The following is a 17,222-nucleotide window of genomic DNA, read 5'->3' on the forward strand; positions in this document are numbered from 1 at the left end:
TAGGGCAAGACCAGCCAGTCAAGATGAACATCTGGCCCTCAAGCTCCCTTCTCAACCAGTTCTTTTACCCTCTATCAAGATGAGAGACACTTGATGGCACCCCAACCCCTCCCCCATGCCATGGGGACTCCAGGGGTCCAAGGAGCCTTCAGAACAGCGGGTGGGAACAGAATGCAGGGGGGCACAACAGCTCTCACCAAATCGCTGCATGAGTACCTGGGGTGCCAATAGAAACTGGCACCAGATTGGAAACCCCAGCATGACATGAAGGACTCGAGGCAGCAAGGCTTCCTGAGACCTGGGGTGGTGGGTGATGCTCTCAAAATAACTAGGGAATGAGGTGTCAGGTTGGTTCAAGTCATCATCAAGGGCCACCTACAAAAAGAACACCCTCAAAAAGGACACTGATAATCAAAACTACAATGAGATACCACTTCTCACCCCTCAGGATGGCTATAATTAAAAAAAAAAAAACAGATGATAGGTGTTGGTGAGGACGTGGAGAGTGGAACCCTCATACATTGTTGGTCGGAATATAAAGTAATGCAGCTGGTTTGGAAAACAGTTTGAGGTTTCCTCAAAATGTTAAACATAGTTAGCATATGACCCACAATTCTAGTCCTAGGTATATATACCCAAGAGAAATGGAAACATATGTTCATACAAAGACTTGTACACAAATATTCATAGCAGCTTTATTCATAATAGCCCCAAAGTACAAATCACCTACCTGTCCACCAGATGATGAAAGATAAACAAAATGTGGTGTATCCACACAATGGAATGCTGTTAGGTCCTGAAAAGGAGTGAAGTATTGTTCATGCTGCAACGTGGAAGAACCTTAGAAACATCATGTGAAGTGAAGGAAGCTGGGTCACAAAAGACCACATGTATGACTCCACTTACATGAAATGTCCTGAGTAGGCAAATCCAAAGAGACAAAGAAGATTAGCGGTTTCCAGGGGCTGAGAGGAGGGGGGAATGGGGAGTGACTGCAAAAGGGTTCGTTTTTTTTCTTTTAGGAGGGGGTGTTACAAAAATGTTCTGGGATTAGATAATGGAATGGAATTAGATGGTTGCACGACTTTATATACTAAAACTCACTCAATGTTTAAAAGATGGAATTTCATGGTATGTGAATTATAGCTCAATTTTAAAATAAAGGGAAAATGACGCCGATGGAGAGGAGTTAGCGGAACTGAAACAGTGAAATGGATCACCCGTGTCGCCTGTCCCCATCGCCTCCATCTGAACGAACTTTAGCCCCAGGAACCCGGCACCAAGGGGCCTTGGGAGAAGCGACGCTGCGGGCAGGATCTAAGAAGAAACACAGCCCGATATTCGAAGGGGACGCGATTAAGGTGGCGGCCTGGGATCGCCTAGGACGGGGGAGGCGTCTGCAGGCTACGAAGTTGGCCGGGCCGGAGCGGAGATTTAAAGGCTGGAGCGCAGAGGCTCTTAAAGAGGCCAGGGCGAATTCCCATTCGGCGTCCACCTTAAAGCCAGCTCCGCGGCGCCACGGGTCGGACCCGGGTAAGTGCGCGGGGCCGCGGGGGAGACGGTGGCGCCGGCCTGGTTCCGTAGTTCGGCCTGCGCGCCCTGCCGGCTCCGGGGAGCTCAGCGCGGGTAGCTGGGACCTCGCGGGTCGTGCGTCCTGGGAGCCGGGGACCCGCGGGGGTGGCAGGGTCGCGGCGCCGGGCCCGTCCTCCCCTGCGCCCGCGGCGGCGGCGCTCTATTTTTAGCTGGCGCTGTTGCAATATAAGGAATGCGCGGCGCGCCGGGCGCTCGGGGCGCGCGCGGGCCGCGCGGTCGCTTTAAGGAGGCGCCGGGGCGGGGACGGCCAGAGCGGCCGGCGGGCCGCGGGCGGGGAGCCGTCAGTCCGGCTGCCGCAGGGCCCGGCGGATGCGGAGCTGCCTTCTGGCCAGCGCGGGCATGGAGGAGACGGCCTGAGGCCGGAGCCGAGCCGGGCTGGAGCGCGCGGTGAGCGGTCGGGGCAGCCTGGGAGGGGAGGGGGCCCAGCCGGGCGCTTTGTTCCGGGCGGGAGGTGTGGCCGTCCCGGGCCCGGCCGCGCTCGCCGCGGGTGGACTGAGCTCCGGGGTTGGCGGTAAGCGGCCTTTGGCCCCGACCGCGTAACGGTGTGCGATCGAGAAATCGGCCAGGAGCGAGACCCCGGTCGGAAGGACCTGCCTACCGCCCAAAGAGCCCCTTTCATGGTAACCGCCCTTGCGTTCCTTGTCTGCCCTGGCGAGAACCCAAGGGGAGGTGGGAGGCGGGATTCTGGTGGACGTGGGGTGGGGGGGTTCGTTCTCCTTTTAAAATGGCGTTAACGAGGGCGGGGATCCTCCATCAGAGTTGTCAAATTCTTAATGACCAAAAGGTGCTTTCTTGATAAACAACCCTTCACTGCGCCAAGGGCTCGGGGCTCTGGTCACAACTGGGGCCCGGTTCATTCATTGACCGGACCCGGCAGGGACGCCCACCGTGTGTGGGGCACAGTGCCAGTTCCTGCGCCTCGGAAGGTAGGGGTGCAAAGTAAGCGACAGCCCAGCGTGGTCCCAGTACTGAGATCAGGGAAGCGCATTGTTGGAGCAGACAGCGTGGAAGGTCAGGGAAGGCCTCCTAAAGGAGGTGATGCCTGGCAGGAGCATGGGCACTGAACACGCAGTTAGACTCTGTGGCCGAAACGGAGGTCTGTGTTGGCCAGGGCCAGAGCCGAGTCTGAAGAGGTGGACAAGGGCCACTTCATCCGAGCCCTGATCCCTGAGCTCTGGGATTGCCCCTCCTCCCCCACGGGTCCCTCCTCCTCGCCAGCTTCCTTGGGATAGAATGGTTCTTGCCCCTCTAGAACTCACCCTCTGTCCTGGACCTGACCAGAGAAGCGGACTGACAAGGCTCCGAATGGTGATCTCAAGAGTGACCTCCCTGGCACCAGGACTGACAAGGAAATCTGACTTGAAAGCCCTGTAGCCCCACTGTAATAAGAGCACCAGCAGGGGTTAACAGATCAGGCACTTGCCGTGGGTGTCATCGTTGGAGGAGATGCCTCCAGAAGGGATTTATTATTACCCCCATATGCAGATGGGGAACAGGGGCGAGAAAGAGTCCATAAGTTGCCCAAGATCATGAGAGTCCATGCTGTAGAGCCTGTGGCTGGTCAGGTCCCTCTCATGAGGGAGGGGCTGTCCTGTGCTTGAAGGCTCCAGGTGCAGCCTGTGTTGGGCTTTGGCTCTGTTGCCTTTCACTGGTTGGTTGAAGTGTGGGGTGGGGAGCTGCTGGTGCTAATTAACTGACACGTGTCAGGGGCTTTGCAGTGAACAAAACACTTTCACCCAGACAGTTCTTAGGAGTTTCTTCTGCTTCTCTTCCCAGGGAAGAAACTTGAGCTGGCTAACATTTTTGTAAGTCTCCTAGTTTCCTATAAATCGCATGTCCCTGCTGACTAGGGCTGAAAATGTTTCAAGCCATGGTTTTCACCCTCAGCCTGCTTTCTCTTCCCGCAGCCAGTTAGCTTTCCTGTCTGTGGTTTATAGTGTAGTTTGTCCCTTCTCTGCCAGGTTAGGAGGCATGGGGCTTTGATGCTGTGGGGTTTCCAAGGCTGCAGGGTCTGTCAGCCTCTTTGGTGGGGGTAGGGATTGAGTAAGCCAGGTACTCTGATAGAAACTGCCCCCTCTTCTGGTGGCCTCAACATTTCCTTATTGGGGTGGTGTCAAGGCCCTCTGCTGAACCCTTGTGAGGCAAGTGACAGTTTTCCAGGGCTGCCAGCTCTGTTTGTCCTTGCCACAACTTGTTTTCACCTACCTAAGACATCTTTGTGACAGGTGTAACTTTTATTACCTCTCACCACAGGTATTTCACACTTTCAGTTGATCTGAGCTGCTTATAAGGTGACAAGTCTGTTATCCCTGGGGTTGGTTCTTGAGCTTGAGTGACCACCTGGAACCAGGGAGGACTGCAGGGCTCTGATGGACTGAACTAGCTCCTGGTCCTAACATCTGTCTGAATTGCATGTTGGCCAGCCTGCTGGATTAAGTGACTTCTGGGGGAAATGTGACATCCGTTTTCTATTTCACATCTGGTGTCATCATTGTCTACTAATGAAATGCCTCCAAAGGGAGGGGGCCTCCTTGCAAGCAATTGAAAACATACCTGCTCATGAGCATCGTGTAGTTTGCACAAACCGTTTTTGTGTGAACTAATTGGGAACACATTCTCAAGTGTCCAAAGAGTGTGGTGCATTCCAGAGGCTCTGTACCTGCCAGGCCTGGGGCAGGCATCTGACAGGCTTGAAGGTACAGTTACCTTTGACTGGGCATGGGAGAAAGGAAGGAGGTGGGTGAGTTCCCTGTGCCCTGGGCATCCAGCAGCCATGCATGGTCTAGAGACTCAGCAGAGAAGTCAAGCTTTGAGAGGAACTTTATGGATGGACTCTGAGGCCTTGCCACCTGTCACAGTCTTGGGTGATGCCACTGGGCTCTGTGGTACTGGATCAGTGGGGATGCTTTCAGCTGCAGATAATAAAACCCAGGCAACAGTGGATTAAGCAGGGCTTTGATCTCCCAAAGATGCTCTCAGCTCTTGTGAAGTCTGTGTACACAGGGATGGAATATGAGTGCCACCTCCAACATACTCTTGCTTAGGACAAGCAGCCAAGAAGGCTGTGTTTAGAGCAATGGTTTTTACCTCCTTGGGCTACCGCCTCTTTAATATGCTAGTGAGAGACCCAGAGAAAAGTTACTTGGATGTATAAAGTTGGGTAAGCAATTTGGGAGATTCATGGATCTCTGAAAATGAGCCCTGGATCCCAGGGTAGATCCCCGGCTCTACTAACGTTTACTGAGGGCCTACTCTGGGGTTCTGTCTTTGCAGCCAGGCCAGTGTGCTGTTGTGGTAGAGCTGGTGTCAGGAGTGAGAGTGGAAAGGGTGTCGGTTCTCAGCCTATGAGTTTGAAATCTGTCTTGTAGACCTCTGACCAAGAGGGCAGTGCTGCCACCTCCTGCTTCAGAGGGCAGAGGACGCTGTTGAGGCCGAGGTGGCAGCCACACTGCACTCGTTGGTACCTGCCATGTATCCTTGGTGCCCATCTCCAGTCTTCTACGTAGCATTCCTACTGCTTGGAATGAGGCTGGTCCCGCCTGTTCTGAGACTCCACCCCTGGCCCTCTTGGCCTGGCACCCACCACTTGAGTCCTCCGGCCTGTTAGCTGGTTAGCATGATCCAAGACAGCTTTCTACAGCCCACCCCGTGTAGGGGTCGTGAAGTAGCAAGGGGTATTTAGCTTTTTAACGTCTCCATCATTGTCCTCTAGTATTCTTGATGGCTTTACTAGGTGGGGTCTGCTGATGGTCAGATGGCAGTATATGTCACCGCTGGTTGTGAGGTGACATTCTGGGCCTCAGAGGGACATATTTTCTACAGAGCCTGGCCTCTGGCCACCTAGATGGATAAAATGTGATTTGGATCTGGGTTGTGCTGCTAGTGAGATTCTGGAGCATACCAGGAAGGGATTTGGCTGTGCAGCATATGGCAATAGCGGAGGGAGAGGGGACGGAGGGTTCTGTGCTCTGTTCGGGTCCTCTGTGACCATAAATAGGGCCTTGGGTGCGACGGGTGCTGCAGGGGCCCAGGCTCCCTGTGTGACTTCCCTGCCCCGCCCTCAGTGTTGTCATGGGGATCAGATGAAATACACAGATAAGAACAAGTTTGGAAGACCAAAAAGGGCTGTGAGATTTAAAAGCATTATTGTCATTCAAGCTACCTTCAGATAACAGAATCAGAGACCTGGAAGGGGCCCCTGGAGCATTCTGAGACTCCACCCCTGGCCCTCTTGGCCTGGAGTCCAAGGTCTCCTGGGGTCCAAGGTCTCCTGGGTCTCAATTCAGACACAGGAGAGTGCCTTTCTCAGGGTGGTGAGGGAGATGGTTTTAGGTGGGACACATTTTAATGGTTATATACTTATTTATATGTATTATAAAACTACGGGCATTGTGTCAAACCTGGGTTTTTCTTATGAATATTTTGCTCAGATTAAGACTAAATAAATATTTTAAGTGAAAAAGTGTGGTGATTTTGAAGGCAAAGATTAAGCCAGTAATAGTTCAGTAGTAGGCAAATATGGCCTAAATAGGAAAATGACCCCTTGAATAAAGACTAGGAAACTTTCAACAGGAGGTCCCTCCCGTGCAGCCTATGAGGGGTGGGGCTTAGCTGGACCCTTCTGGAGACAGGGAGCCTACTGCCCCTGAAATCAGTCCACCCTATTTGGTTCATCCTTGGAAAGCTCTTTCCTTCCCCCCTTAACCTGTCCCGCATGAACCTTGACAAGCATGCTTCTCTCCAGCACGAGCAGCTCTGCTTTCTCCCAACTGCTGCTCAGGTGACGTGTCTAGACGTCTAGATGTCCATCCTCCCTTCCTCCCTCCCTGTCTCCCTTCTCTTCCCTCCCTTCCTTCAGTGAAGACTTGTGGGCTGGACTGGGCTAGACACACTGCATTCGCCATCTCTAAGCCTCACAGCGGTTTTACTGTTAGTCCTTTGCAGATGTGGAAACTGGGGCTCAGGGTGGCTAAGTAGGCTCCTTACAGCCATGGCCTGAAGGAAGCAGAGCCTGGGAGGAGTCTGACCAAGATCTGTCTGGTCCTGGAGCACATGCTCCATCTGCTAAATGGTGCTGCTCCCAGAACTGGTGACCAAAGTGAGCCGTCCCTTCTCGCCTGGTGCTGTGAGACACAGCCCACCGGGGGTCTGACCACAGGTAATCAGTGATGCATTGGAGGGAAGGCCTCATGAGAGGGGACAGGGCAGCTCACGCTCAGAGACTTTGGGAGGCAGCAGAAGTCATGGAAGGGCAGGCGCTGCTGTTGACAAGAGGGAGCCTAGGTGGGACAATGGTTTTCCCCAACTCTCATCAGTCTCATAGTCAACCAGGAACCCCTCCATCATTCATGCATTTGGTATATTTTTTAATTTTGAAAACTGTAAAGAACAGCAATATAAAGGATAATATATAACAAACACCGTGTACCCATTACCCCAATGAGCAGATGTGGCCCTTTTGTTGGCACTTGATCCTTCCCATGCTGGGCAGGGCTTCAGGCCAGCCTTCCCATGGTAGGCAGGGCTTCAGACTATCCTCCCATGGTGGGCAGGGCTTTGCAGGATCCTTCCCATGCTAGGTGGAGCTTCAGACTACCCTCCTCATGGGGCCTGGCTGGCTGGGCCTGCCCTCAGCCTCCAGCCGGCTTCTGGAGCCTCGTGCCTGAGTTTCCATGTCCTTGCTTCTTTAACTCCACATCCCCAGGGAATTCAAAGACAATGCCACCTGGGTCTCCATTTGGGTTGATGATAGATGCTTTTGCTTCCTGAGCCCACACTGGGAAGGGATGAGTGTACGTCTGTGGATTTAACCTTTTTCAAAAAGGACCTCCACCCGCACACACACCTGCTTGATCACTGTGGGTTCAGGCCCTTCTGTGGAGTGTACAGAACTGAACTGTACCTTAAATGGCAAATGTATGTATTTGGAAAAGAGAGAGAAGAAACATGATTTTCTTTTTATAATTAGAGGACAACAATTTGCTAAGCAGCTCATCTTCAATGATCTTGAGCAAAATACATTTTGTGTTCTAAAGTACAGAATGACATTGAAGGAAGGAAGGGCAGAGTCCAGTGCAGGACCTCTCTAACCCTAACGTGGCCTTGCCAGCTCTCCCTTTCCTCGGCTTTCTCTGGCAGAAGGTGTCCCAGGTGCCTGGTCCCGGGTCCTCCTCTCTGCCAAGCTCTCCAGTTGCAGAGGAGGAAGGCTCTTCATGCTGACAGGAGGCAGGAGCCGGTTTCTCACCCAACTGTTTGGAGCCTCTTCCTTCCCACCCCCTGACTGAGTCCCACGCTGGAGCCTGATGTGGCTCATTTGCATGTAGCTTGGGCTTGAGTGAGGACAGCTAGCAAAGCACCGCTTTTAAAGCTGTGCGGAAAAGATAAAAAACCTCCTGGAAAAGCCATGCGTACTTGGGCAGATTCCATTTTCAGGGAGCCACTGTTGGGGACAGCTTTGAACTAGTTTTGTAATAGAATGCAGGTACCTGAGGCAGTCCCCAAGTCCTCTTTACTAAATGGTGAGAACAAGTCAAAGTGCTTACTGTCCCCGAGTAGCCGACAAAGGATAACGTCGGTGTCCTTTTCCCTGAATCGATGGAGATGGTGCGGAAGCCGGCAAGGGCTGGGAGCCCAAAGACCTCAGGAGGATCTGCTTTGTTGGGGTTTGTCTTGCAATAGAAATGATCAGAGACTGTGCCAGTGAAGGCAGTTAAGCATATTATAAACCAATTCCTGTTTGTTTATGCAGAAATTACACACACATGTCATGTTGACTGCCTACTTTTTAAATAAAAGTTTTGGTTTAAAAAGAATCTGCTATACATACTGCATGTTAGGCTGTCCCTACTATCTCAACTGCCCAGAATAAAAGTAAAAATATCTGTAGGCACGTGGAGCTGTGTGGAGACGGCTGAAGGTGTGTAGAGTTGGGAAGACCCACCCACTCCTTAGGACTGACCATTTTGGAGAGGGGGGTCTGGGGACCCCAAAGCATTATGTATTCATTTCAAAACCAAAATTCATTTTAACTCAGTTCAGGGTTTTTTTTTTTTTTCCCTTTTCTTTTCTTTTCTTTTTATCCTTGAGAACTTCAACCCCTTCTTGAAAAGTCCCCTTTTTAGATGACCCACAGATTCACCCCTTTATATTTTTGTTCCACTGGAAATGGAGGTCCCAAAGAAGAGACAGAGGCAAACCCATCTTTCCTGGCGAGTACCATTCTCTTATAAGGAGGCTCAGCAGCTCAGAACAGCATCCATCCTGTTCTTCTTTCAATGCCTGCTTTATTGTAACCGGAGATGATGGGAAAGGGTGGAGCCACTGTCCCAGAGCCTTGGGGGCATATATTAAAAAATAACTTCTATGAGATATGCCTTCTCCGCTGTCCCTCCACACCCACATTCCTCAGGTTGAGAGTCCCCAGGCAGCAGAGCCAGGAAGGCCCAGCGCTCATCACATGCTCCGCACACCCATTCTCTTCCCGCCAAGGAAGCCAGGCCCTGGGTGCCCTGCTGGTGCTCCAGGAGCTAAGGTCAGCTGGCATGGGAGCCTTCCCAGCCACCCCCACTCGGTGACCCCCCCAGCCCCACCCACCCGTTGTGGCCAGTGGCCCGAGTCCACTTATCTGGGGCTGGGTGGGTGTTTCCTGCATGTTTGAGATTTTAAGGAGGAAATCAAAATAAAGAAACAAAGCCTTTGTTTTACTTCTGGGCTGAAACTGGGGACGGCTGGAGGGACGGAGGGGGAGCAGGAGCAGGTCACTTGGCATGTCAACAAAATAACCATACAGGGGCTTTTTTCTACTTAGGGTTGGTGTGAGTGAGTAGGAAAGCTGGGTGGAGGCTGGGAGAGCCTGTGTGGGAAGAGGAAGGAGAGGGCCCCGGGCAGGGTCCCCAGCAAAGGTCCGGGACCACCAGCAATCGAGGGCAACCTCAGTCCTTCCTCTCTTCCCCAGAAGACCCACAGGAGCGTGGAAAGGGCATAGACCTCCTGCTCCAGGTTCTGCCCCCATCTGTCCTTGTGTGACCTTGGGCAAGTCCCCCCTCTGCCATGGGCCTCCTTTGCTGTGGCTGTCATAGGGGACAGTACTGCAGTAGCACAGAGGTCCCAGCCACCCTCTCCCCCTTTCTTCTCTAGTCCAGTTATGCTGGATCAGATCCTCATACCACATATGTGAAAATGAGGAGATGCTCTCCCCAGTATTTCTTTCTTCCCTCTAAATTTTCTCCTTGTGGAAGTTCTCTGAGTGTATCTTTTTTTTTTTTTTTTTTTTTTTTTTTAAGAGTACCCAAGCATTGATGGAAACTCCAGAAGCCCAGTGCTTCTGGAGATTGCAGGGTAGAGACCATGCCTGCTGGCCATCTGGATTCCAGGCTTGGCGGCCACACTGCGGGGTACAATAGGCGTGGCTTCCTCATTCCCCAAGCCCCACTGAGCCATGGCTGTTGTATGTACCAGGCGTCACCAAGGGCCTATACCCTTGGTGAAGAGGGAGCTGCCCATGGCTCAGAATGGGGTAGGAGTTAAAACTGGGCATCAGACACCCTTCCCTTGCCTGCTCACTCCCTGGGAGACTTTCTCCCCGGCTCTCTGTCTCCTCAAGCCTAGTTTACTGCCATTTTCCAGGGCCTAGTTTTCCTGGACACTTTCCTCCAGAACTTCTGAAAACTCCAAATTTCCATTACTTTTGACTACAGAGGAGTAATGACATGTAGACCAGGTTGTAAACCTACCCTTTTACCCGTGAAAAGAGCCACTGAAGAGCTCATCTGAGCAAGAGGTACGCACTCCAGTCCTGCGCCTTGACCTTCCTTAGGAACCACAGCAGGAGCTATGGGATTGTCACTGTCACTGTTCTGAGCCAGGTCAAAGTCTGAAGTCAGTCCTTTCCCAATGATCAGAACAAACCCAAGTGCTAATTCTTTTTTCCTTCGTATTAGAACAAACAGTTTGCAGAGTAGCTGTGAGGATTAGAGCGGATGTAGGTCAGGATATTTACTGAGCATCTTCTGGGTGCCAGACTTGTCCTGGGCTCCGGAGATGCAGTGGAGAATAAAACAAGAGGACAGGCCCTGCCCTCCTGGAGCTGGCAGTCTAGTGGGGAAGACACATTACGTCATGGACAATTAAGCAACTCAGTGCAGCATGCCAAGTACTGTCCAGACAGCTGGGTGTCTTGGGATAGCAGAGCAATGACCTCACCTAGTCCAACGGGAGTCAGATCAGGGGAGTATAGGTAAGTGCTTGGCACACGGTCAGGACGTGATAAGCAGGCATGCTACTTATCAGCCCTGGCCACCCGGCTCAGCCTGCTTCCACCTCCAGCTGGTTGCTGCTACCCACCCACCAACAATAGTTTTGCACAGAGAGGTTCATACATAATTTGTCCAAGGTCACAGAGCTAGGAAGTGGCACAGCCAAGATGCAAAACTGGGCCCGTTGGGCTCATTTCCATGCTCCTCACATCTGCCCTGCCTTCAGCTTTACCCTCTGGGCTCGTCCCTATCAGATGGGCTATAGGGTGGGATGTCATTCGGCAACTTCCCCCTTTCTTTGCACCCCTGAAACAAGCCAGCACAGATTGTGGGTTGTGATCCTCCGGTCACCAGGAATAAAATATGCTTCCTTGCTGAACCCTGGGATGGCCCAGCAGCAGAAGCAGTGACCCTTCAGTCCAGCTGAGTGGTGAGGTCCTCTCTGCAGAGTGGGCTGCACTGAGAGCCTCGTGCGCTGAAGGAGGTGATTCTGAGGGGTCCTCCTCCCCTGTCCTGAGTGCTTTGGGGCAGCCTGGAAAGCAGCCTCCATGTGACCCCAGGCTCCTTTCTGCGCAGTTTGGTGGAGGGGGCACTGGCAAGAGTTCCCACGACATATTGATGATGATGATGAAGACGATGACAGTAATAATAGCAAACACTTTCTGTGCCAGGCACTGTTCCAGGCACTCATGTATATTAGCACATTCTGTCCTCAGAACAACCCTGTGAGGCGGATACTGCTGTTGATAGGTGAGGAAACTGAGACAGATAGGTTTCGGGGGAGGCTGGGTATAGCTCAGGGGTAGAGCACATGCTTAATATGTACAAGGTCCTAGGTTCAATCCCCTGTACCTCCATTAAAAATTTTTTTAAAGAAAACCACGTATGGGTTGAGCAATTTGCATAAGGTCATGCACCTAGCAGAGGGGTAAATGCTTTGATTCATGACTTTTTATCAAAGTGCTGCATGTAGGAAAAAGAGAGGTGGGAGACCACCCCCATCCCCCGCCCCAGCCAGTGGTGCCTTCTCCTGCCCCTTTGCCCCCTGGGAACGGAGCAGGTCTGTGTGCTCTGCCCTGTGCCCCCTCCCCACCCAGGGCTCCCTGTCTGGCCGAGCTGGCTAGGAGAGCAGGAAGGATGCAGCAGCTGTATTTAGCGCGTGGGGAGAGAGATGTGAAAAGTGGCCTCCTGCCCTTCAGCTGAGTTAGCTTAAAATCTGGACTTTGGAAGGGACCCTGAGAAGCTGCCCCTCCCTGCCTCCAGCCCGGTTCAGCCCCACCACGAGCCAGGCGGCTGGACCTTCCCCCCTGGTTCCACTTCCCTGGGCTTTCTGTTTGCCAAGGAAAACCCCCCACCTCCCGGGCTGCTCATTGCCATGCCTGACTCGTGTTCAGGAAGTTTCCCTTTTATTTTGCTCCAGACTTTCTCTCTGCAGTCGGCTTACTCTTTGAGAATGGGGATTGGCCCGCCTCTCCTCACCTCCAGGGAGGGCCTAGATCCTGTTTCTTTCTCATTACTGGTCCAACATAAGATTTTTCACATTTTTCCTTTATGATGCTTAACATTTTGAGTATCAATGGGGGAAACAAAGCAGTAGTCATTTTTTCCCCTTTTTTAAGTTGAAGTATAGTTGATTTACAATTTTGCATTCGTTTCAGGTGTACAGCATAGGGATTCAGTTATACTTGTACATATATGTATTCTTTTGCAGATTCTTTTCCATTGTAGGTTATTACAAGATATTTAATATAGTTCCCTGTGTGATACAATAGATCCTTAATGTTTATCTGTTTTGTATATAATAGTATGTATATGTTAATCCCAAACTCCTAATTTATCCCTCCATCCATCTCTTTCCTCTTAGGTAACCATAGGTTTTTTCTATGTCTGTGAGTCTATTTCTGGTTTGTAATAAGCTCACTTGTGTCTTCTTTTTAGATTCCACATATGACATACCATATGATATTTACCTTTCTCTGTCTGACTTACTTCACTTAATATGATAATCTCTAGGTCCATCCATGTTGCTGCAAATGGCATTATTTCATTCTTTTTTAATGACTGAGTAATATTCCATTGTGTATATATATCCATCTTCTTTATCCATTCATCTGTCAATGGACATTTAGATTGTTTCCATGTCTTGATTATTGTAAATAGTGCTGCTGTGAACATTGGGGTGCATGTATCTTTTCGAGTTATAGTTTTATCTGGATATATGCCCAAAGCTGTGGTCATCTTTGAACCAGCCCTTCTGCCCTGTCCTCCCCGGGCTCTGCTGTGCTCCTCAGATGGGCTGTGTGCCCTCCCTCTCCCACTAAAGACTAGACTGGGGAGTCTCCAGGCTGAGTAACCCCTGCTGCTGTTCCTCAGAGTCACTTCCACTTCTTTTAACCTTAAGCCTCTGTGGCCAAAGCCAGGCCAGGCCAAGGCTGTGCAGAGGGTTGTCTGCCTTGGAGCAGCCACACCCCTTGATGCTGAGTGGTGTCACGTGGGTGCCGCACCCATGCTCAAGGTGGCCAGGGTGGCAGCAGGTATCCTTATGGGTTAGGTACCCCCAGAGGCGGTGGTTTTTTTGGCTTATATAATGTATAAAACTTTTTACTTTGTAGCCAACATTTAAAAAATCAGTTTCACATAAAAATTCAGATTTCTGTCTACTCTAAAAATTTAGACTCTGGCAACCCTATTGCAGATATGCTCCTACTGCAACAGTCAGTTGGTGGAAGTGACTGTGGCCTCCCGTTTACCACAGGCCCCTCTGCTCCCTATTGCATGTTCCCATCCCCTCTCTCATTTATCGACCTGGCCTCTGCCAATATGTGAATGTGGGATGTCCTTTTGTCTCCCGAGTCCCTTTTTCTGCTACTGCAGAGTAACGCAGTTGAGGTGGTGGGTCAGCCAGGACGTGTAGGCTGGAGTTGAGCCATTCAGCACTGGCAAAAAGTATCTGTCTCATGGGCAGGGGACTGCTGATGCAGAGGGAGGCCTGCCCCTGGCATCCAGGCCTTCCCTTTGCTGGTTGTCACCACCTCTGCCCTTCTCCTGGGCCACTTACCTCCTGGGCTGGTGTGAGGCCATGGGTTCTGTGAGACAGCCACTCCGGGCTGGGAACCCACACACCCATCTCGGAGGGAAGACAGGATGAGAGCGTTTGCCTTGCTGCCATCAGGAGGCTCTGGGGGCCGGGATGTGGCACCCCCAGCCCGAAGCACGGATGGTCAAGGAGCTGGGCCCTGGGAGCTACGGGGGGCTCAGCGTTTTGGGAGTGTGTGTGGCAGGGAAGGACACCCTCATCACCACTCCTCCTGCTGAGCTGGGGCCCAGGTATGTCCAGGGGGCTCCCTTGTGTGGGCCACCACTCCACTCCTCTATGTGATCCATGGGCACAATGCCCACACTACCCCCACCCCACCCCCCAGCAGAATCCCAACTGGCTCCCAGCATCAGCCCTGCATTTTGGAAATGCAGGCAGTGGACACCGGGAGCATCTCTGCAGAAGGAGGTGCCAGGGCTCTAGTGGGACCCTAAGATGAGGAAGATGAGGTGCAGCCCCGAGCCCACCCGAGCGAGGGGAACATGACAGTAAAACAAGTCCCTGTTCCTAGAGTTGAAGGGAGAAGGGGAGAACCCGCTCCCACGAGGAGGCAGTGTGGCCATGTGGCTGAGCTAGGAGCATGTGGTCACTTGATGGAAATGCGTGGCCTGGACAACCATGGAACCCCAGTGACCTCGGGCTAACAGTGCCTTCTGGGTGACAAGTCAAATGGAATAGTGGCTGCAAAGCGCTCTGGCTGCCATCCGCCACCTGGCTGGCGCTCTGTAGAAACAGGCAAGGCAGCTAAGTGGAAGGAGACTGGGAAGTAGGAGGCCGGGGAAGAGGGGATGTCTTCGGGAGGCTAGGGGAACAGGAAGGGAATGTTTTCATGGGCCGAGAAGAGGTGGAAAGGCGTGAGGTGGACACCATTCATCGGCAGACTCCGTGGGGCCCTGATGAATTGGGTACCACTCCGGTCCCCAAGAACACTGTACTCGGCATCAGTGGGTGAGAGGCTGCATGAGCAGGAAGGGGACAGGATGCCAGGGGCAGCTCAGGGAGGGCCCGCAGTGCCACGGTCAGTTGGTGGGGAGAGCTTCGGGCTCCCCTGGCCAGCTTTCTAGGAGGGGTACTGTGCCTGAGGGGCTGAGGGGTGACAGTGCTGGAGTGGGGGGAAGGCAGTGCCGGTGGAGGGGGACCAGGCAGGAGGCAGAGCCGGGCCACTGAGGCAGATGTGCCGTGAGCGCAGGGTTGTTAGGCCTTGGCCTAGGATTTGAGGTGAAGGGATGTCAGAGCTGGTCGGGGAGGAAGATGAGAGAGTAGCTGTGCAGGTGGATGGGAAAGCGGGTCTGGTGGGGGGTGCTGGGGAGTGGTGCTGGCTGGAGCCTGAGCAGCCCCAGGAGGAGATGTGAGGAGGTGAGGGCTCACATGGAGCCCCTCCCCTGGGCATGGGCCGAGGGGGCAGCTGAGTCAGAATGGGGATAGCAGCCTGCCAGTCTTTGGGAGCCTGAGGGCCTCACTTTGGGGAACCCCAGAGTGTTCAGAAGCTGACCCTCCCCAGGAGGGTGATACCATTGTGACTTTCCCGATGGGCATGCAGACTCCTGCCTCGGGCTGCGAAGCTCTCCTCAGCCGGGTGAGACTGCCCAGCACTAGGAAAATATGAATAGGCCCCCAGGACTGAGAATAAGAGTTTAAACATAAAGCCACTTCCTCCTCTCTGCCTCTAGCTGCCACTCCGGAAGCTGTGGGCCAGGCGGCAGTCCTGCCCCTCACCCATGGACTGAGTTCACTCCATCCTCCCTATGGTGGGGGATGTGGGGACACTGGGGTTGGGGGAACCTCAGCCCGTGAGGACTTGGGCCTGTGAGGGCCCAGTGGCCAGGTGGCAGCACCCCCGTGGCCTGGAGATGCCAGTGGAGCACATTGTTCTGAGGGGTTGTGTGGACCCTGAGACACTGAAACCCTCCAAAAGCCTCCCAGACCCATCTGGTGCCCTGGACTAGCTGGGGGGTGAGTGGAGCAGAGTTTTAGTTTTTTTTTTTAATTCTTATTTTTTATTGAAGTGTAGTCAGTTTACAAGTTAGTTTCAGGTGTACAGCAAAGCGATTCAGTTATACATATACATCTATTATATATATATATATATATATATGTTTTTTCAGAATCTTTTCCATTACAGCTTGTTACAAGAAATTGAATACAGTTCCCTGTGCAGTACAGTAGGTCCTTGTTGATTATCTATTTTATATACAGTAATGTGTATCTGCTAATCCCAACTGAGTTTTAGTTTTTAGTTGTCAGGTCTGGGTGCCAAATCCCAGCTTCGCCCTTTTCCATCTGTGCCCTCAGGCACATGCCTTCACGTCTCTGACTCTGCTGCCTGCTGGTCGAAAAGGGGAACCAAATGCCACCCCACATAGTTCTCCCTTGAGGCCGTGGTGGCTGTGCCCATTCCACCTGCGTGACCTTCCTGCCCCCACCTGAGCCTGCAGACCTTTCCCGTCTGCTCCCCTCTCCTCTGAGCTTCTGGAGACTTGAGTTTGTCCTGTGCAAGTTGTCCAGTCTCCACTGGGCTTTTCTGGCTGGTTAACTTCACTGCAGTCATCAGAAAGAGTTGTGGGCTTGATGGATTGGGCCACCTTCCAGCAAGCCTGCAGGGCACGCCTGTGGGGAGAGGGGATCAGAGGTCGTGTGGGCCCCCTGTGCTCCCCCCAGCCTCACCCTGCAGCCCCGGCACTTGTTCCTTCGTCATTTGATGCTGTTGAGCAGCTGCCGAGTGCCAGGCACTGTGCTTAGCGCTAGGGATACAAAGATGAACATCTCTAGTTGTCAGGGAGCCAACAATAGGTCCTCCCTGCTCCCTGACCACCCTCACCCCACCCCCACCGCACACGTCATGTATTCTGCACTCGAGTCACAGAGTATTGCTGGCAGCACTTGGCATCTCCTTGGTTCTTCACACCTCCGTGCTTTACACCTTTGCAACTTCTCGTCCTCCCCTGGGATTCACTTGTCCCTGTCATTCACCTTAGCTGACACCTACTTGGCTTCCAAGACTCCATTTTGGCATTGCCTCCACCAGGAAGCCTTCTGCAGTGTCCCCAGGCTGGGTGAGATGCCCCCACACCGCTGCTCCCCTCATGCTCCTATTTAGCCTATGTTCTGTAACCCTCCGCCTGCTCCTCCCCCTATACAAGCTGTGAACCCCAAGGTAAGGGGCTGGGGCTCATTCATCTCAGTCTCCCCAGGCCCCAGGCCCCAGCACACTGGAGATGCTCTGGGAACATTTACTGGATGTGCAAGTCTCCTGGCGCTGAGAACTCTATGTGCATGGA

The 17,222-nt window shown here is 52.6% G+C and overlaps 1 protein-coding gene across 3 annotated transcripts in view; it reads left to right on the forward strand.

The window, feature by feature from the left end:
• Positions 1 to 1,232: 1,232 nt before the first annotated feature.
• The window catches only part of MRAS (muscle RAS oncogene homolog), a 56,118-nt gene continuing 40,128 nt past the window's right edge, over positions 1,233 to 17,222 (forward strand). The window contains exon 1 of one of the 3 annotated variants that reach the window (XM_064491520.1): positions 1,233 to 1,533. The gene's annotated coding sequence lies outside the window, so the exon portion shown is untranslated. Of the gene's footprint in view, positions 1,534 to 1,821; positions 1,981 to 2,068; positions 2,214 to 17,222 lie in introns of those variants that run through there. The other 2 variants (XM_031442211.2, XM_064491512.1) reach the window with 2 other exon arrangements.

Source organism: Camelus dromedarius, chromosome 2, assembly GCF_036321535.1.
Source record: "Camelus dromedarius isolate mCamDro1 chromosome 2, mCamDro1.pat, whole genome shotgun sequence".
NCBI classification, from domain to species: Eukaryota; Metazoa; Chordata; class Mammalia; order Artiodactyla; family Camelidae; genus Camelus; species Camelus dromedarius.